Source organism: Calypte anna, chromosome 3 (assembly GCF_003957555.1).
Source record: "Calypte anna isolate BGI_N300 chromosome 3, bCalAnn1_v1.p, whole genome shotgun sequence".
In the NCBI taxonomy this organism is placed as follows: domain Eukaryota; kingdom Metazoa; phylum Chordata; class Aves; order Apodiformes; family Trochilidae; genus Calypte; species Calypte anna.
This window is the reverse complement of record NC_044246.1, coordinates 112,675,563-112,696,067: the sequence shown is the minus strand read 5'-3', so window position 1 is coordinate 112,696,067 and position 20,505 is coordinate 112,675,563. Positions and strand designations below refer to the sequence as shown.

At 47.7% G+C, this 20,505-nt stretch overlaps 1 protein-coding gene and 1 long non-coding RNA gene across 3 annotated transcripts in view; both read right to left on the bottom strand.

Moving 5' to 3' along the window:
* XKR6 (XK related 6) overlaps positions 1–20,505 on the bottom strand; it is a 288,902-nt gene that overhangs the window by 81,087 nt on the left and 187,310 nt on the right. The window lies entirely within an intron of this gene.
* On the bottom strand, positions 2,731–6,187 carry LOC115598035. The gene is made up of 3 exons (XR_003987340.1): positions 5,970–6,187; positions 5,482–5,650; positions 2,731–3,604 (listed from the first exon to the last, which is right to left on the bottom strand). It is a non-coding gene; the product is annotated as an uncharacterized LOC115598035 (long non-coding RNA).

Below are 20,505 nucleotides of genomic sequence, written 5' to 3'. Positions count from 1 at the left end.
AAAAGGAATAATTTATTACACAACCTCTGAGATGTTGGGGCTGACCAACTGCCAGGTCCCAGCTCTGACGTGGACAACCAAGGTCAATCCCAGTGGCTGCATCTTTTCTCTGTCCCCTTGTTGGGGTGCACAAACAGGACATCTACTTATTCCTGTAAAGAAAGTGCCAAGGTTTTGCTGGCAGGGGTTCATTTGACTGACAGAAGGGTCTACAGAGTCAGAGGTCACCTCGGGCTCCCTTTCTCCATCCTCAGAGATAAGAAAACCCTTGTGAGACAGAATTTCTTGCTGCATGGAGCCTCTTCCTCTGGCTCTCAAGGGAGGCTTGGAGGCCAAGGGGATGGAGACCTTTGCTTTATGATCAAAGTTTTGCCTGATGCAAGGGTTTGGCTCTGCCTGAGATGAGAGGGGCTCTTCTAAGCAGGGCTCAGGTGTTCAAGAGTCCCTGAGGGTGACCCTAATTCCTGTTTTCTCACTGTCTGTTTTCTCACTGTGGTTGTATCAATTGAGACTGATTTTTTACAGAAAATCTTGTTTTTTCCAAGTTAAAAAGAAAAAAACCAAAAACAATTTTATAAGTTTTCCAGCTGGACAGACAATGACTCAGTGGTCCCATTTCTGCCCCAAGTGTCCAGGGGTTGTAGTTCTTCTTCCCAAAGTTCCCAACTTCCTCTCCAGAATGGGGGGTGAGCAAGATGATCCAATGAAGTGGAGGAAAAATATTCTTTGCAGCATTAATAAAATAATAGAAAATAAATTTTTCCCTGCCCATAGCAGAGGGTTTGGAACTAAATGATCTTTAAGGTCCCTTCCACCCCAAACCATTCTTATGATTCTGTAAAACAAAAGTCTTAAAATCTGTAGGGAACCATCTCACTCCTTGGGCTGCAGCTCCTGTGTCCCACAAAGCTTTTCCCTCCCAAGGGCTGTGCTGCAGGAGATAGGAAACCCAATTTGTTCCTGGGTTTAGCCAAAAACCTCTCATTCTTTTCTGATCAAACTGCATTTCTGGGGGAGAGAAGAAAAGAGGAGGTGGCTTTGGGGATGTTGCTGTTTTATGGTCACGGATCAGAGAATTCATAGAGTGAATGTTTTCCACTCGAAGTCAGGGGAAAATTATCAAAACTATTTAGAGGAAGACCTGCTGCTCCATCACATAACAATTTCCAAGGTAAACTTGTAGCCAGCCTTGCTTGAGATCACCCCTGACCCCAAAAGCTTTGAGTAAGGGGCAGGTGGAGTCACCTCTACCTCCTCTGATAGCAAGGAGGGATAATTTAACCCTTTGCAATGGTCAAGGAGGATATTCCAGCTTGCCTGCCCAGGTCAGAGGTTCAGTTTTCTCCTGGGCTTTCGGAGGAGCAAAACTGGGTGACAGCATCACCCTTGGCTCCAAGCACCAGCACAGAGCTTCTTTCTTCTCCTCAGAGCCGGCTCCATCCTGCTTGCTGGGAGCCATTTCCCTCCTCAGCTCCTTGCCAGGGAGCAGACACACACACAGACACACACATCCCTCTCACAAGGCTCACATTCAGGGGGTTCCCCACCTCCTTTCCCTCCCAACCCTGGCAGACATGTCCCTGAGATGTCACCCTGCCCCTGATAAGGTGCGGAGGCGGCTGCGAGAGGAAGGCTCCCAGTTGCTCCCGGCGCCAGGCTGGGTAGAGGCAGACATGTCAAAGCCTTGCCTCCTCTTGGCAGCACTCAAAACCAGATGACATCACCTCCTTCTCCTTCCCCAGCTCCATGTCCTCCCCCCCTTCCAGCATCCCTATCAGCCCTTCCCGGAGAGGCGTGTGGATGGAGGAAGAGGGAAGCACAGGGGAGGAGGTCGGGGAGAGAAGGGGAGGGGGGGAGAAAAAAAAAAAAAAAAGGAGGGAAAATGAAGACTGGAGCTGGATGTTGGTTACTTTGGCAAGAAGACAAAGTTCTGCACAACTTCACCTGCCAGACTTCAAAAAGGTGGAAAAACTGGAGGCTCGTTTCTGGCAGGTCTTGTTATCAAGGGGAACCTTATCTGCTCGATGGGACTGATGGCTGGAGTGAGCCAGAGTGGCTGCTAACCCCTGGCTGAGCTCTCCGAGGCCCCTGAGGAGATGGACTGTCACTCAAGAGAGAGGAGCAGCATCCAGTCCAGTGTCTGCAGCCTGGAGAGCAGAAGAAACAAGGACAAGGGCATCTCCAGCCCAGGAAAACACAGGAGCTCCATCCCTCTCTGGTCTAATCCACTTTGATAGGAGAGAGCTCTCACTGCTCAGAATCAGATGGAGATGGGACAGAGCTCCACGAGGTGTCAAACAACACAGATGAGTCACTGGTTTTACTGGTTTCTCTCTGTTTCCTCCAGTTCAAGACTGGACCTTCTAGGAAAATGGAGAGGGTTTAGGTTAAAGCCAGGTGTGTTGCAGCCTCCTTGCTTGCATGTCCCAGACACCACACTGGATGTTTTCCTTTCCTTTCCTTTCCTTTCCTTTCCTTTCCTTTCCTTTCCTTTCCTTTCCTTTCCTTTCCTTTCCTTTCCTTTCCTTTCCTTTCCTTTCCTTTCCTTTCCTTTCCTTTCCTTTCCTTTCCTTTCCTTTCCTTTCCTTTCCTCAGCTACGTCATTTCTTTTCTGTCCCCCCAGCCCCACAACCACCCTCACCCTGAGGTATCCCTCACCACCAAAGAGCAGCAAGGCCAAAAAAAGCTCTTTTTTTTTTTTTTTCTTACTTTCTTTTCTCTTATCATCAGTTTTATGAGCAGTTTTTCTTTTTATTTAAACATTGTAGTACACAGGAAAGTTTCACACGAGACTTTGCCCACCCAGATGATGCAGATCCCCCCACACTGGCTGTATGACCACCATTGCTCTCCACGTGGGATTGGGATTTCTCCATCTCACTCCCCTTCACCTCATCTCAGAGGTGAAGAGAACCTGAGCACCCAGCCAAGGTTCACCTTGTTGTTGTTACAGGGCACCTCTAGAGGGCAAATCATAGCTCTGTCCTGGATCCACATCCTTGAAGAGGATGAATCCTGCTCTGGTGTCTTCTGTTGATGGATAGAGCAAGAAGTAGACGTTGGTAAAGACTGTGACAGACACAGGGATATGGGTATGGGCTAGAAGCTTCATAATTGATAAAGAAACCCAGCAGATCCCTTTCTGGATGCCACCCTGGAAGGACACAGCTGTCCCTTTGGTCCCATGCAGATTTTTGGGTACCCCAGTGCATCTCAAACACCTCTAAATGAATTGGGGTGGGCAAGTTCATCAAACCCCCAAATATTCAGCAGCATGATCCATCTCCGAGGCAAACACAGCCGAGCGCTGGACCCAGAAGCTTACATAAACCCAAGATGTTTATTGGTTGCAGGACAAAATGAGCTGGAGGTTGGGGTGTCCCAGAGTGTCCCAGAGCAGATCCTAGGTGGTGTTGTGGTTGCAGAGTCTCTGGGTGCATGGCCATGGGGTGCTGGGTTCCACCCCAGGGTGGTGGCTCTCACCGGCAGCACCGCAGGCGGCCGCTGCTGCAGCTCCCATCCCAACGCTCCATGTGGAAGCAAAGCCTCCTGCAGTGGCCACGGTTGCTCATGCACTGCTGGGTGTCTGAAAGGCCTCTGGCTCCTAGAGAAAAAGGGGTGGGAGACCTTTTTAGGGGAGTTAAGAACCCACTCAGAGCCCTGCTGGCATCACTTGGCTGAGCAGTGAAACATTTGCTGTTGAAAACGGGGAAATTGAGGTGGAGCTTTATGGTGAAGATCTGATGTGTTTGGGGGAGCATCTTCCTTCAGCAAGCACTGGGAATATCTTAAAAAGTAGCTTAGGCAAGATGGCCAGGTTTGGGTTGGCTAGGTTTGGTTAGGTTAGGTTAGGTTAGGTTAGGTTAGATGAGGTAGTTGATGTGGATCCATGTGGAAGCAAAGCCTCCTGCAGTGGCCACGGTTGCTCGTGCACTGCTGGGTGTCTGAAAGACCTCTTGCTGTGAGAGAAAAAGGGGTGGGAGACCTTTTTAGGGGAGTTAAGAACCCACCCAGAGCCCTGCTGGCATCACTGGCTGAGCAATGAAAGATTCATTGTTGGAAACAGGGAAATTTAGATGGGGCTTGATGGTGAAGGTCTGATGTGTTTGGGGGAGCATTTCCCTTCAGCAAGCACTTGGAATCTCTTAGCAAATAGCTTAGACAAGATGGCCAGGTTTGGCTTGGCTAGGTTAGGTTAGATGTATGAGGATAGGTGAGGTGCATCCCTTGGGAAACACCAGAAGTCAGAGAAGTGACTTTTTTTGGAGCAGGTGTTTTATATATTTTTTGTTTGGTTGGTTATTTTTGGTTGGTTGGATGTTTTTTTGGCTATTTTTTGTTTGGTTAGTTTTTTTTTTTTTTTCTTTTTTGTAGTTGTTAGATTCTTGGTGGTTTGGGTGTGGTTTTTTTTTAATTTGTTCTTTTGTTTTAAATCTTCTTGTTTTGATAAAGAGGGTACATGCTGCTTCTCTTTAAAGACATCAGGAACACCAAGTTTGGGGTTTCTGGAGGGATACAGTGATGGGTATTCACCATCAGTGGAGTGAGCAAACCTTTCTTTCTCCTTTCTTTCTCCTTAGGACTTGAGTTTACTACCTGATATAAGAAAGATGGGGACAGACTTTTGGCAGGACAAGTTGCCATAGGACAAGGGGTGATGGTTTCATATTCAGAGAAGGTGGATTTAGACTGGACATGAGGAGAGCATACTCTATTACGAAGGTGCTGAGCCCGTGGTTGCCCAGGTTTCCCAGAGAAGCTGTGGCTGCCCCATCCCTGGCAGTGTCTCAGCCCAGGTTGGATGGGGCTTGGAGCACCCTGGGCTGTGGGAGGTGTCCCTGCCCATGCAGGGGGTTGGAACTGGATGAGCTTTAAGGTCCCTTCCAACCCAAACCATGCTATGATGCTATAAATAGGCCAAGCAAGTAAATCACCTCTTCTTGGTTGTTTTCTGTGAAAGTTACACACTCATAGTCCTAGGAACACCATGGTGACCCTACAGCTGAAGGAAACCTCAGTTGCTAACACATAGCTACAAGCAACCAGTGGAAAAGCCCAACCAAGGAGGAGTTTTCTGTTCAAACAGAAACCCAGAAGAAAACAGACAAACAAAACATTAAATCAGTAGTCTTGCTCCCAATTTTTTTTTTCCCTGGAAGATGCTTTTTCCTTTCATGGGGTTTTCCCTGGTTTGTGGAAGATAAGGTTTGCATCTTCATCAGGGGCAGAGTCTTAGGTTCAGCATTTCTGAGTGGGTTTGGAGGAGATGGAGAGAAAGGGTCATAGAATCTATGGACCTGAGACACCTGCATCCAGGAAGGCCATGTCAGAAGAACTTTGTTCCTTGTAAGCAAGACTCATGTCAACCTTGGCTTGATTTGCTTTGACTTGAGGGCCCTGTCTTGTCCTTTCCTATCTCAGGGTAAGAACCTGAGTCCCCAGTCCTGCAGAAACCCCTGTGAATATTTATTTAGTCCTTACCAGCAACATCCTGGAGGAGAAGAATGACAACGACTGCAAGGAGAAGCTGGAGGATCCTCATGGCTGAATGTGGGTGGAGGTTTCACCAGGAGGAGGAGTGGAAGGGCAGTGAAGAGATGAAGAAGAGGGAAATCCTGGATTTATAGTGCCCAGAGGTTGTGTAACCTTCCTGAAGCAGAGGAAACTTTGTCAATCTCAGATGCATTTCAACATGACAGCAAACAGTTGCACTGAGTTGTGCCCATTCTTGGGCACACTGGTGACAGCAGGGAAAAAAAAAGAAAAAATAAGAAAAAAAAAAAAAAACCCACCACAAAAAAAAAACAACCAACAAAACAAACAAAAAAAAAAAATAAAGAAAAAAAAAAAAAAAAATTAAAAAAAAAAAAAAAAAAAGAAAAAGAAAGGGAGATTTTTGTCAACAAATTTCACTGAGCACTGGGAAATCTGCTACCAGTTGCTTCTTGAGACAGAAAATTGGGTCTTACCCAGTCTGGCTTGTCTTCTGTTTGCACGTGATGTTCCAATCCCATCCAAGTGCTTCCAGTACCGAAGTTGTTTTAATGTTTTTTTTAATTCCAGCTCCCAGCCACTGTGCTTCTCACTGCTGCAGTCAAACCTGACAGACTCCAGAGTCTCCTCCTCAGCACTCCCCAACACAAAATGTTGACGTGAGAGTCACAGGGCCCTTAAATATCAAAGGTTGCATTTCCAAACTCCCAGGCTGCCCAGAGACTTTGGTTTACAACTGCCAAGAAAAATGGCAATTTAGCAGCTGAGTCATTTCTGTTTATTGAATGGAAAAGCTGGGATGCCTCCTTCCAATCCTGAGGAGCTTGTTTATTCCAGCTTTCCCAAGGATGCTGGCAGGCCGCTGGGGTTTGTCCTTGTTTTCCAGGTTCATTCCAGGAAATTGGCAGAGGTGGAACTTGTGTGTCAATGTGGGAAAACAACACAAAGCAAATAACAAGCAGAAATCTCCCCCACCCAACAGCAAACCGAGGAGAAGGAGAAAACCAGTTTTTGAAAGGTTTCTTCTCACATCAAGGACACATCCAAGGGCATCTCCAGGTCTTCCCTTTTCCCTCTGCCAGGCACTTAGGTGACTTTTTATGTAGAGGCTGGGTGCCAGGTAGTGTTGGAAAGTGTAAACCCAGTGGCCTTCAGGCTGCTTGAAGGGACCAAGGATCACCTTCATCAAACAGTGGAGATAAGGGGCCCTTCACTAGTGGGACTTTGGAGCACAGGACATGGGGCATTTAAACAAGGTGGAGTGAGATCCTGCCACACACAACCTGAAAATGGGTTTGTAACCCCATCTGCAGGAGGGGTTGGTTGCCAGTGAGTGTGTAGAGCCCCTCTGGAGGAGCTGGTGCTGGGCAGTTCTGGTGGTACCAGTTGGTGCACTGGGAGAAGGGCTGTGACCCAGTATGTGCCTCTGAGGATGGTGCCATGAGACCATGGGGAAGGTCTGATGGGGCCATGGGGAAGGGTTTAGCTACCAGAAATGGGATGGAAATTCTTGAGCTTGTACCAGGAATGGTGTGGCCAGCAGGAGAAGGGCAGTGATGGTGCCCATGTACCCAGCATTGGTGAGACCCCCACCTTGAGTGCTGGGTTCAGTTCTGGGGCCCTCACTCCAAGAAAGACATTGAGGGGCTGGAGTGAGTTCAGAGAAGGGAAACCAAGCTGGGGAAGGGTCTGGAGAACAAATCCTGGGAGGAGAGGCTGAGGGAATTGGGAATGTTTAGTGTGGAGAAGAGGATGCTGAGAGGAGACCTTGTTGCTCTCTATCATGCAAGGAGGTTGTAGGGAGGTGGGTGCTGAGCTCTTCTCTCGACTAAATACTGATAGGACCAGAGGAGGTGGCCTGAAGTTGCACCAGGGGAGCTTTAGACTAAATTTCAAAATAAAGACAGTTTTCCTATCTGCAAGGCTGATGTAGGCATTCAGTTCTCAGAGTTCAGGGCTGAGATTTTTCAGTCTTTAAGGCATCAGAGCTATTTTGAAACTTTTACATTCAATCTGGTTTGTGTCAACTGCATTTTCACTATAGTTAGGATGTGAGAACACACAGCACTGGCCTTTGCACATCTCTGCAGTATGCTGGAGTAACATGAGAATGTAGATGGAGGCCCTGGCTGGACCTCTGCACCATGCACTGATAGAGCATCCTGGGGAAAACCAAAACCTAAGTAATCCACCCTCCTGATGGATGGCTGAGACTTTGTAAAATGCAGTTAGTGTTGTCTGCCCATGCAGAGTTGTGTTGGATCTTGATGATCTTTAAGGTCCCTTCCAACCATAAACAGTCTGTGATTCTGTGATTCTGTGATTTGAGGAAAAATTGCTTTACTGAGAAAGTAGTTAGGAATGGGAGGTGCTGGAGTCCCCATCCCTGGGGGTATTTAAACCTCATGGAGATGAGGCACTTTAGGACATGCTCTGGTGGGCATGTTGATACAGGTATTCATACATATATTTCATCTGGGGGAGATGCTGGCAGCTGGACACAGTGATCTTAGAGGTCTTTTCCAACTGTGGCAGCTCTGTGATTCTGGGTAAGCTACAACCTCAAGCACTGGAGGAGCCTCTGGATGCTCAGCTGAGTGTCCTGCTCTGAGGATGTGACCTGGGGTGCCTGACCATGTGTGTGCAGAAGGCTTAATGCACTCAAGAAAGGAGGTTTAGCCTGAGGACCGTGGTGTTTCCAGTGAGGGGTGGCCAAACACCATCTTTTATCTCCAGCTGAGCAGATGAGCTGTGTCTGGAGCTGTCTGAATGTCTCAGGGGCAGACACAAAGGTGGCCAGGAGAAGACTTCCCCATCCCTGCAAATCCCTGCTCTGCAGCTGGAGTGCAAGGGGTTGAGCTGCAGAACGTGCCTGGGGAAAAGAGAGCCAGAACCAGACAATACCAACAGAAACCAGATTTCCCCAAGAAATCAGGGGGCAGGAAATCTCTGTCCCAAAGGCTCTGACAGGAGCTGGCCTGGCTCCCTCCACCATGGTCCTTACACTGTGGAGGTCTCAACCTCTGGTGAGTTTACTGGGGTTGATCCATCATCCTCCAGCCCTTTCCTGCTCCCCAACCTGCCTCCAGATGGTGGGGTGGGTTGTTTGGGGTGTTTTTTTTTAAGATCCCATAATGGACAAAGGCTGATCTGTGCTCAGTGACACATGGCCATGAAATTGGCTCCTGGGTGCCTCAGAGGTTTGGAGGCTGGAAAGAGGTCAACTTAATCCACATCTGCCTCCTGGCTCCAAACAGGAGGGATGTCTCCACTGACTTCATCTGACTTCAGTCTAGGACTTGAGCAGACTGATTTTTAAAGCACAGACTGGGATGAATTCACTCCAGCAGGAGCAAATCCTTTGGTGATTGACCACTGCCCAGTTTGCAATGCTTTCTCCTCCATCCCCCCCAATCCCACCAGTGCTTTTTAACCAAACCCTGAGACAAGCAAATGCAGACACAGACTTGAAGTTTAGCCTGGGAAAAAATATCTGACCCAGAAAGACCCATGGGTGTGGGCAGGCTTTAATCATAGAGCACAGCACAACGCTCCTCACCTGGCCCATGGGATCATCCATCTCCTGTCTGCCACAGCAGCCAGATGGGGAGTCCTTTGGGGCAGAGTAAGGACACCCTGAATTAGTGAAACACTCTGAATTACAGACACATAGACACACAATGGTTTGGGTTGGAAGGAACCTTAAAGCTCATCCAGTTCCAACCCCCTGCCACAAACAGGGACACCTCCCATAGCCCAGGCTGCTCCAAGCCCCATCCAACCTGGGCTGAGACACTGCCAGGGATGGGGCAGCCACAGCTTCTCTGGGAAACCTGGGCAACCAGGGGCTCAGCACCCTCATACCAAAGGATTTCTTCCTAAGATCTCATCTCAATCTCCCCTCTTGCAGCTTGAAACCATCACTCGTCCCATTCCTCCATTCCCTTGTCCAAAATCCCTCCCCAGCTTTCCTGGAGCCCCTTCAGGCACTGGAAAGTGCTCTAAGGTCTCCCTGGAGTCTTCTCTTCTCCAGGCTGAACACCCCCAACTCTATCAGCCTTGCTCCAGCATTGCTCCAACCCTTGCATCATCTTCATGGCCTCCTTGCTCTCTTCTCTTCTCTTCTCTTCTCTTCTCTTCTCTTCTCTTCTCTTCTCTTCTCTTCTCTTCTCTTCTCTTCTCTTCTCTTCTCTTCTCTTCTCTTCTCTTCTCTTCTCTTCTCTTCTCTTCTCTTCTCTTCTCTTCTCTTCTCTTCTCTCCTCTCCTCTCCTCTCCTCTCCTCTCCTCTCCTCTCCTCTCCTCTCCTCTCCTCTCCTCTCCTCTCCTCTCCTCTCCTCTCCTCTCCTCTCCTCTCCCTTTCCAAATGCTGTTCATTACCCCACAACAAGCAGACACAGCACACCTTTTCTCTGCACACCTAAGCTCTCCCCACCAGCTCCATGACCACATCCAGATGCCAACTACAAATGGTCCTTGCCATGTGCCCATCACCTCCAGACTGTGCTGAGGAGCAGTGTGGGGAAGAACTGATTTGCTGAGCCCAAGGGTGAGGATCTGCTGATGGCAGAGCCTGAGCCTCACCTGATTAAACCAAATCATGGAGATATGAGACCTGTTTGGGCTTCCTGGCATGGAGCTGGGCTGGGGCAGGGTGATGGTACCTTTTACTCTACAGGAGATGCAGGAGCAGCCGTGGAATGGGGATGCATGGAAGAACCATCCATGGTGGTTGCTTTGGTTTGGATGGGTTTGCTGGGGACATAAGGGACAATCTAAGGGGTTTGCCAAGGCTAGGAGAGCTCAGCTTCCCCAGGTAGGACCACAACTGCCATGCCTTCTGCTCCTGATTGCACAGCTCCAGCTCTGATGGCATTTTTAGGGTAGAAGTGGAGGATTTCATCTCCCTCTGGTTCTCCCTGCCAAGCAAACACTGACTGGCTTGTTGCCTGGGAACAGCAAACAAATTCCACTGAGGGAGGGTGTTCTTGTCATGCTTTGAAGAACTGACAGCTCCAGTTATTCAGGAGGTTTGTGCTGGTTGACAGAGCAGGCACAAGGGTAGAACTCTACCCTGGCTGTCTGTATGGCTGCAAAGACACAAAGTGTACTTGCAAAAATCCAAGATACACTTTCTGAGATGTCTGGATGGTTTCTGGATCACCCTGAGGAGCTGTTATGTCTTCTGGGTTAATCCTGAAGAACCCTTATTTTTGTAGCCATCTAAACTCTGTCTAAGCTAGAATTAAAGGATCAGCCAAGACTTTCCCACAAAAATCCTTTGGGTTTTTTTTGCCCACAGGGGCAAAATCTTAATATCTTTCCAGAGAGGACTGCTGGCCTTTAAATCCAAATTTAAATTCTCACCAGCTTGCAAGCATGATAGGCTTCATCTTCTCATTTCTTCTTCTATTCTGGCTTCCCCCTGGCCTGACTGTCCCCTCTGTTCCTACACACAATCCTACAGGTAACAAGATGGATTCAGATGAGCTCCTCTGACCACATTCAGCTCCACACTCTGGGAAACAGCCCAGATGAGTAAAGAGGTCAAGAAACCACGTCAAGAAAAAGCTGTGTCAGGTTGATGGGCTCAGGGATGCTGTTCTCCACCCTCCACCATGACCATGCTTCCTCTCTCCTCCCTGGGTCCCAGACCACGCTGCTGCAAAAGAATTCAGTTCTTCTTATTCATCAGGCAGAAATGATGGAGGATTTTTGTTATTGCTTTGTTGTCAGGTTTTGGTTTTGTTTTTTTTTGTTTGTTTTTGTTTTGGGGTTTTTTTGAAGTTTTTTCCAGTTGTTGTTGTGTTTGGGTTTTTTTTAGGAGAGTTATTTCCATCCAAATGGGTGAGCAAGGGTACAAAGAGAAAGGGGAGAGTGAGTGAGACCGTGTGTCTGACAGTACTTCGCAGGTGGACAATGTGTCCTATAAACTAACTGAGCATTTCCACTTCCCTTGATTGAAATTTGACCAAAAGGCCCCAAATTTATAGACTCCTAGAGCTGTTTTTGTTGGAAAAGACTTTTACAATCAACAAGTCCAACTGTTAACCCAGCACTGCCAAGTCCCCCGTGTCCCTCAGCACCACATCTCCACAGCTTTTAAACACCCCCAGGGATGGTTACTACACCACTGCTTTGGGAAGCCTGGGCCAGACCTGAAAACCCCTTTCAGTGAAGGATTTTTTTCCTGATTTCCAATCTAAACCTCTCCTGGTAAAAACTGAAGCCATTTCCTCTTGTTCTATCGCTTGCTACTTCAGAGAAGAAACCAGTGCCCTCCAGGCTCCAACCTCCTTTCAGGGGGTTGTAGAGATCAAGAAGGTGTCCAGATGAAACACCTCCAGTTCCTTCAGCTGCTCCTCAGCCTTGTTCTCCAGACCCTTCCCCATCTCCACTGCCCTCAATGTCCTTCTTGTCTTGAGGGTCCCAAAACTGACCCCAGGATTCAAGGTGCAGCCTCAGAAGACCCAGTGACAGTCCAGGGAGGTTTATAAGAGGACGTGTATGAGTCTGGATGTTTCACTTTCTTAGGAAATTAGGTAATAAATATGGTGTCTAAACATCTCCCCAGGAGGCACGGATGAAGAAGTTTGTGGACGGATGTGAGTCACTGTTTAGGTTGGAAAGGTGCCTTGATTCCAAAGCCTGCCTGTCCTGTCCTCACACATGTGCATGGAGGAGCTGAGCTTGGAATCTGGGGAGGAATTTGGCCCTGGGTTCAACCCCAATCTCTGTTTGCAGCAGCAGTTCCCAAGCTGACAGCCAACTCTGGATGATCCATCACTCCTGATGCTTCATCCGACTGCAGGAGATCTCCAGGGCAGTGTTGGAGTCTCCCTGCACGTGTTGGTGTCCCAGATGGTGTCCTGATGACCTGAGGAAAAGAGCTGGGCTGCTTGCAGGAGGATGGAGCTACTTGGATGAATTAATTTTTTGGACCACTGGTGATGGGTCCTGACCCTGGTGAGTCAATGGGAATTTTCCTCTTTGCTTCATCACAGCAGGAATTTCATCTCCCAGGGAGGACTTTTCCCTGGCTCTGAGCAACGCCTCAGCTAACTGGCATAGCTCTCTCATTGCATCATTGTTTTCTTGCTTTCACAGAAATAATTGACCCAGAGAGAAATATTTTTACCTGGAAAGGGAGACCAAGAGCTAACTGACAAAAGCAGAAAGGGTGTCAAAATTTCATTGCTGAAAAATCACAGAAGGGTGGAGAGTGGAGCTGGACAAGTGATGGATTTAGGCTGATAGAGCTCATAGGCAGAAGGATGTTAGGTGCAAACAGGCTCAGTGCTGGGGGATTGTTGCTGAGGGGTTACAGAAGAAAGGAGGAGCACCAGAAATTCAGTCCATGGATGAGGAAAGCAGCCTGCTAAGGGTAATGGAACACAACTTTCAGACCCGTTCCCCAAAGGAGAGATTCAGCCAGACATCAGGAAGAAATTGTTTGCAAGGAAGGTGGTGAAACACTGGCCCAGGTTGCCCAGAGAGATGGGAGATGTCCCATCCCTGAAGAAGCCCAAGGTCAGGTTGGAAGAAGCTCTGAGCAACCTGATCTGGTTGAAGATGTTCCTGGTCACTGCAGGAAGATGACCTTTACAGATCACTTCCTACCCAAACCATTCTATAATTCTATGTTTAAAAGAAGCAAGACTGGGCTCTTCATTGGCCTGGAAGAAGGCTGAACCCAGGACAGCCCTGCTGGGTGTTGCATTTTCTCTTCTAGGTGGGGCCCAGGGCTGATGGACAGAAAGCTCATGCTATGAAATCCATGGGCAAAGAGGTCTGGATCCATGTGGGGAATCCCTGTTCCTTTTTTGTGCCTTATTTCTCCTGCCAGCCTTTCCCAGTGCCTGTAAGAACCTGGCACAACCTGAACATGAAGAGTAGAGAGAACTCTACTGAGAAACACAGACTTTTCTGTCAAACCAGACAGCTTTTGCACCAAAAGTGATTTAAAAAAAAGGCTATACCCATTGCAACTTTTTTCTCTGGGAAGAGAAATAAAGAGATGGAGCCAACCTGCCCTGCTGGGACGTTTTGGGCTGTTGTATCCACTCCTGATCATTGGGAGACCACGCACCCCACCACCAGCACCTTTGCTGAGTGTCAGCAGGAGACATGAACAGGCACTTGCTGCTCTTTTAAACTTCAGGTTTATTGCTTTCAGGCAAGGAGCATGACAGATGTGAAAAGGGGAAATACAGAGTCTGGAAGGCCCAAATTTCTTCTGGTCCCAGTGTTGCCTAAAAAAGTCACACGAAAAGCAGAGAAGTTCAGAAGTTCAGTGAATCCACACGATCTCCCGTGGAAATGACAGAGAAAGGCACAATATTTCCTTCCTAACAGCATCTTTTTTCTTGTCAGTGGAGCCTGAAGCTCTCCAAGTGCTTTGAAGCTCTTTAGCTTTCTGTGGTAGTGGGTGATAAACTCTTACAACAGAGAATGATGGGTTCAAAGCAGTAACTTGCCAGATATTCACCAGAAATGCAGTTTCCAACTCGGCACAAGCCCCCTTCATGGTTGCAGCTCTCTGGTCCATGAGCATCTCCTGTACAAAGAAGCAAGAAATTGGTGAATAAAATTCATAGAAATCCCTATGAATGAGCCCAGGAAATCCAGGACTGTGAGCATGAATGGAACCTGGGTGTGAACCCAGGATCCCTGTCCCAGAGGAAAGCTTCAGATATGACTGTTAGTAATAAAAAAAAACAAAACCCAAACTGCAGAGCCAGCCTCACTCAAGTAACATTTTATCACATGGTTGTTTCTGCAGAATGCTGGCAAGGACCACGCACAGGAGGTCAGCATGGTTGTCCTCACCCTGCCAAGGAGGCAACTGCAGCCTGAGAAAAGGCAGAGGCATTTTCCCAGAGCACAGGGCATCTCCTCTAGAGCTTCTCCAACCAAGTTTCCTCCTAGAAGGGCAGAGGTGTGCTCCGTTTCCACAGCTTCATCCCTGATCGTTTTCACACCACCCAAAGGGATTAAATCATGCAATGTGCCAAAGTGCTTAACTCACTATCTCATCCAGGAACCTGCTGACATCTTTCCCCCCTCATTGCCTAGAATATTTAGACTTGATTACATTGATAAAACATTTTTCCTGTTCCCAGATACCTCTCTTTACCACCCTCGACCTTTCTGGTCTTACCATGAGTGATCAAGGAGCCGAAGATGAAAAGGAACCCAAGGATCCCCATTGCTTTGGCTCTGCTGGCAAAGTGAAGGGCTGAGCTTGAGGTTTTGCAGAAGCCTCTTGGTGCTGCTGGCATGCTGGCTGGCACCCCAGGGTAGAAAGAAGGAGTAGGCAGGAGTTAATTATATTCCAGGCTTGGGAGTAACATTTGCTGCCGAGAAACCCTCCGTGTCGTTCTGACCCAGTGCTGCAGCTCCAAACAATGTCAACTTGTTTCACATTCACCACTTATCAACTTCCCTGATTCCTCTCCCCAGCAGATGGCATTTTGGATGGGGAGATGGCCAGCTGCAGACAGCTGGGTGCAAAAAAAAAGCCCCTGGGGGTATCCTCTGCCTGCAAACAAGTCCCCAAGGAGCTGATGGGTGGATGGGATGGTGGCAACCTGTAAGGGAAGACCCCTGAGGAGCTGCAAGGAGGACAACCATGCAGGCTAGGAATGATTAATTTTTTTATCTGAGCTTGTGTGAAGCTGAAACCTGGGTATGATTTTTTTTTTTTTTTTTTTTTTTTTTTTTTTTTTAGGCTATTCCAGCTTTGGCTTCTGAGGAATTTGGGAGGCTTCATTCCTGAGCATGATGAGCACACATCACTGGTGGAGGAGGTGGATGGTTAACTCAGCAGTGAACCACTGGCTGGCATTTATCAGATAGACATGGAAATGGCTATAAAATCTGCCTAGGACATTCCTGCCTCCCTTACCTGCCTGCTGGCCCTGCCTTGTCCTGCTGTTTGCTGTCCCTTAGCTGGGCTTCTCTAAATTTGTGGGTAGTTGAAAGATGAAGGTTACAAATTCTCTACTCCCAAAGAAATGTAATTCAGATGAACTTAATATAGTTAAAATCTCCTCCACTCCCTGCAGTGCTGGAGCAGCTCTGATTGAGGTTGTTCAGCTTGGAGAAGAGAAGGCTCCAAGGGAGACCTTAGAGCATCTTCCAGTGCCTGAAGGGGCTCCAGGAAAGCTGGGGAGGGACTTTGGACAAGGGAAGGGAGGAATGGGATGAGGGGGAAGGGTTTTCAGCTGCAAAAGGGGAGATGGAGAGGAGGTATTTGGTGGAAATTCTTTGCTGTGAGGGTGCTGAGACCTTGGCCCAGGTTTCCCAGAGAAGCTGTGGCTGCCCCATCCCTGGCAGTGTCTCAGCCCAGGTTGGATGGGGCTTGGAGCAACTTGGTCTGGTGGGAGGTGTCATGTAGGGTGTTGAAACTGGATGATCTATAATGTCCCTTCTAACTCAAACCATTCTATGATTCCATGACAAAAATCACGTGATTTGAAGTGACTTTTACAGGTCTCCATTCCATCCACCAGCTCAGAGTGTGTCCATCTCCAAAGCTGCATTCTCCCAAGTGTACACTACAGATCTACAGTGCCCCCCACACATCTGTGGCCACCTGAGGACTATTGCTGTTGACAGCATCTGCTCTGGGTTCCTTAGGCCAAGTGGTGTGTGAGGACAACCTCATCTCCACGGTATGTGGTTCTGCATGGAGCTTTCCACAGACAAGCAGAGAGTTGGTTCCCTGCAGCATGGAAAGGTAATGGGCATGGTTGTGACCCTGTAGCCAACATCTCCCTGCAAAGCAAGGTGGGGAGTGTTGTGTTGAGTGCAAGGGCTCCTAATGCTAAATTTTGTAGCAGGACTGGGGAGAAACATCTGGTTTTGAAAATATAAAAAGGTCAGCAAAGGCAAGATACTCAGTGCCAGGGTTTTTAGGGCAGTCAGTCTTTATTTACATAGATGAGGAAGATCTTTCCACCTTTTTGTAAGAGGTGGAGTATAGACCCCAATAAGCCCTCCTTCTGCCCCCAGATAACCCCAGTCCATGGCCACCAGCCAGCAATGGTTGTGTATGTCTTAGGAAAGGCTGGAAAGCTGTTGTGCTGGCTATAAAACCCCCTCGTGAGAGTGGCTGCACAGCAGCTGTAAATCTGAACAGAGGCCTTTTCATTTGGCATCAACCCAGGATCTTCTGAGAAATGATAAAGATTTGGCTGGACAGCTGAAGCTACTGGGACCTTGTCCTCCAGGAGGCCACTTGGCTGCTGAACCCTGAGTCTCTTTCATGCCCCCAGGGCACTCCATGTTGTGGGTTTGCAATGTGTCCTCTGTGGGGGACTTGATTTCATGGGAAATGAAGCTGCAGCTTGGAGACAAGTGCCAGGTCCTGCACTTTGGCCACAACAACCCCATGGGGAGCTCCAGGCTGGGCACAGAGTGGCAGAAAGGGACCTGGGAGTTTGGGTTGCCAGGAAGCTGAACAGGAGGCAGCAGTGTGCCCAGGTGGCCAAGAAGGCCAGTGGCATCCTGGGCTGTGTCAGGAACAGCGTGGCCAGCAGGTCCAGGGAAGGGATTCTGCCCCTGTGCTCAGCCCTGGGGAGGCCACAGCTTGAGTCCTGTGTCCAGTTCTGGGCCCCTTAGCTCAGGAAGGAGATTGAGGTGCTGGAGCAGGTCCAGAGAAGAGCAAGGAGGCTGTGAAGGGATCCAGCACAAGTGCTGTGAGGAAGGGCTGAGGGAGCTGGGGGTGTTGAGGCTGGAGAAGAAGAGGCTCAGGGGAGACCTCATCACTCTCTCCAACTCCCTGAAAGAAGGTTGGAGCCAGGGGGGGGTTGGGCTCTTTTCCCAGGCAACTCTCAGCAAGACAAGAGGGCAGGGTCTCAAGTTGTGCCAGGGGAGGTTTAGGTTGGAGATGAGAAAGAATTTCTTTCTGGAGAGGGTGATCAGGCATTGGAATGGGCTGCCCAGGGAGGGGGTGGATTCTCCATCCCTGGAGGTTTTTAAGAAAAGAGACTGAATGTGGCACTCAGTGCCATAATCCAGTCACTGCAGTGGTAGTGGATCAAGGGTTGGACTTGATGATCTCTGAGGTCCCTTCCAACCCAGCCAATTCTATGATTCTGTGATTCTATGACAGGACCTGACCACCAGAAACTTTGAGCAAGGGAGGAGGGAGCACTCTGGCATTTATAGGGCTGTGGGGACACACCTGGCTGTCCAGGGGACCTTGGCAGTGGTGACCATGGAAGACAATGAGTACAGTGTGACCTCTACACATGGCTGGACCCAAACAATGGCAAAAGGTCACAAAACCAAGTAAAGAAAGAGCTCTATCCCCTATCTGGATTACTTCTCAAAGTTGCTTCTCAGTACTGACCCACCTGCTGAGCTTCATTACTTGTTAGTTCCAGAGATCAAGGCGATTGGTAATGGATCACCTGGAGAAAATTAGCCATCATTTTGGTGGGACAGGAGGCACCTGGAAGTGCCAGAAGACTTTGGATGGTGGTGAGTATAGCAGGAGGTCCAAGGTTCTGCTGCACCATTTGCAGCCTCCACTCATCAATGCAAATAAATGACATTTTCCTTCATTTCCCCAACAGGAAATTAAAATTTGAACCAATCAAACATCCAGTTTTCTTTCTGAAAATATTAGCTGGTTGATGTTATGGACTCAATTAGTAGCCCAAATATATAGATTTAACTCATGGGGGCTGCCCTAAGATTGTCATGGATCTATCAGGTAAGATAAAGGACCTCTAGAAAAGCCTTCACATGACTAGAGGGAAAATGGATGGCTGTGTGTATGGCCTAATTCATCTCAAATGACACTGGAAACTCTGCCCCTATACTCAGCCCTGGTGAGGCCACACCTCGAGTCCTGTGTCCAGTTCTGGGCCCCCCAGTTCAGGAAGGAGATTGAGGTGCTGGAGCAGGTCCAAAGGAGGGCAACCAGGCTGGTGAAGGGACTCGAGCACAGACCCTGTGAGGAGAGGCTGAGGGAGCTGGGGGTGTTGAGGCTGGAGAAGAGGAGGCTCAGGGGAGACCTCATCACTCTCTCCAACTCCCTGAAAGGAGGTTGGAGCCAGGGGGGGGTTGGGCTCTTTTGCCAGGCAACTCTCAGCAAGACAAGAGGGCAGGGTCTCAAGTTGTGCCAGGGGAAATTTAGGTTGGATATTAGAAAGAATTTCTTTACGGAGAGGGTGATCAGACATTGGAATGGGCTGCCCAGGGAAGTAGTGGATTCTCCGTGTCTGGAGATATTTCCAAAGAGACTGGATGTGGCACTCAGTGCCATGGTCTAGCAACCGCAACGGTGGTTCAAGGGTTGGACTTGATGATCTCTGAGGTCCCTTCCAACCCAGCCAATTCTATGATTCTATGATTCTATGAAATAATACAGAAGAAGGAAAAGCTGCAGTAGCAATCAGTTTTGATGGTGTAATATAGCATTTAGGATTAAGACAAAGTGTGATTTTTTTCAAGCAGCTCTTGATTGCAAGGGAAAAAAATTATAAAATGGCAACCAGTAAACACTACCAGGAATGCAGACTTTATTAAATATATATAATTTTTTATATTTTTTTTTCCATAAATGGCCTGGACCATCTACTCAGAAACAGTTTCCTACTCAGTTTCCTTCATCTGACTTGAAAAGATGTCAGGACACACAGCCCTGAGCTCATCCAGGTGCATTAAAATGAAAACAGGAGTTTCCCCATGGAACAAAACCTGTTTCTAGCACCTTAATTGATCCTCATGTCTTTGAATTTGTAGCTGTATAAAGTCAAAGAAAAGGGTGCTCCTTCACCACAACTGTGGCCTTTGTCTCTTTTTTCTCTTTTTTTTCATCTTCCTTCCTTCCTTCCTTCCTTCCTTCCTTCCTTGATCACTCAGGAGTGATCAACTGATTGAACTTTAATGAGGATGGTTGGTGCCACACTGAATTTCCAGGCTGGCCTAGGGATGGAGAGTTCTTCACTGAGCAAAATCCATCTCCAGGTGGGATTTGCAGGTTGTGGAGCCCATGAGCTGGTTCCTGGCTCCCTCTTGTGGGGGGAAAAGCTTAGAGGAGGAGGGGACATGGATGCTCTTGTAGGGTTTGCTCAGATGAGAGGTGGCTGCTTGCCTCTGTGTTCAGTCTTCAGCACTCACAGATTAAACACGAGAGGATTATTGAGATGTTTGGAGAGCTGGGGTGGCTTTTGGTTGTAGATGTGAAATTTTAGGATGGACTCTGGCTGTGTGCCCATGAATTTAACTTTTTTCTAGCTTCATATAATTTTAGATCACTTCTAAAACGTAAAAAAAAAAAAACCTTTGTAACTGTGATAATAGTGAGAGCTCTGCTGGTTTCCAAAGCAACATCCCATCCCATGGGACCTTCTCTTGATGCCTTGCTAATCAATGCTGTCTCCTAGAGTCAGAAAGCACTATTAACATCATGAGTTGATTTTTGGATTTGATTTTTTTTTTCATTTTAAATTGACTTTAATTTTAAATTGAATTTTATTTAAATTTATTTTAATTTTTTTTTATCTTAAAGTAAAATTAATTTTCAAATAGTGGAATTTCAGAGGGCCTTCTGATGAGGTTTTTCCTTTTTTTTCCTTTTTTTTTCCTTTTTTCCCTTTTTTCCTTTTTTCCCTTTTTTTTTTTTTTTTTTTTTTTTTTTTTTTTTTTGTTTGTTTGTTTGTTTGTTTGCTTGGGTTCTTTTTTGTTTGTTTTTTTGCTTCCACAGGAGAAGAATGTTTCCTTATAGAAATGCACCCTCTAGGTGAGGAGGCTGTGACTTGCTCCCCAGAAATTATCCACAAATAGAAATCTAATGAAGTTTAGCACTGCTCTTCCCCCCCAACTGAATGCTGCACATCTCATAGATTTATACTCAATACATTCCAAAGGGGAGCAAGCAGCTCCCTGGTTGTTCAATCCAAGCCAGTTCCCTTGGTTTCTATTTCCACTCCAGAAAAGAAATCCATCTCTTAACCTATCAATCATTTCACTCCTCGTTTTAATACTGCAATTGTTATT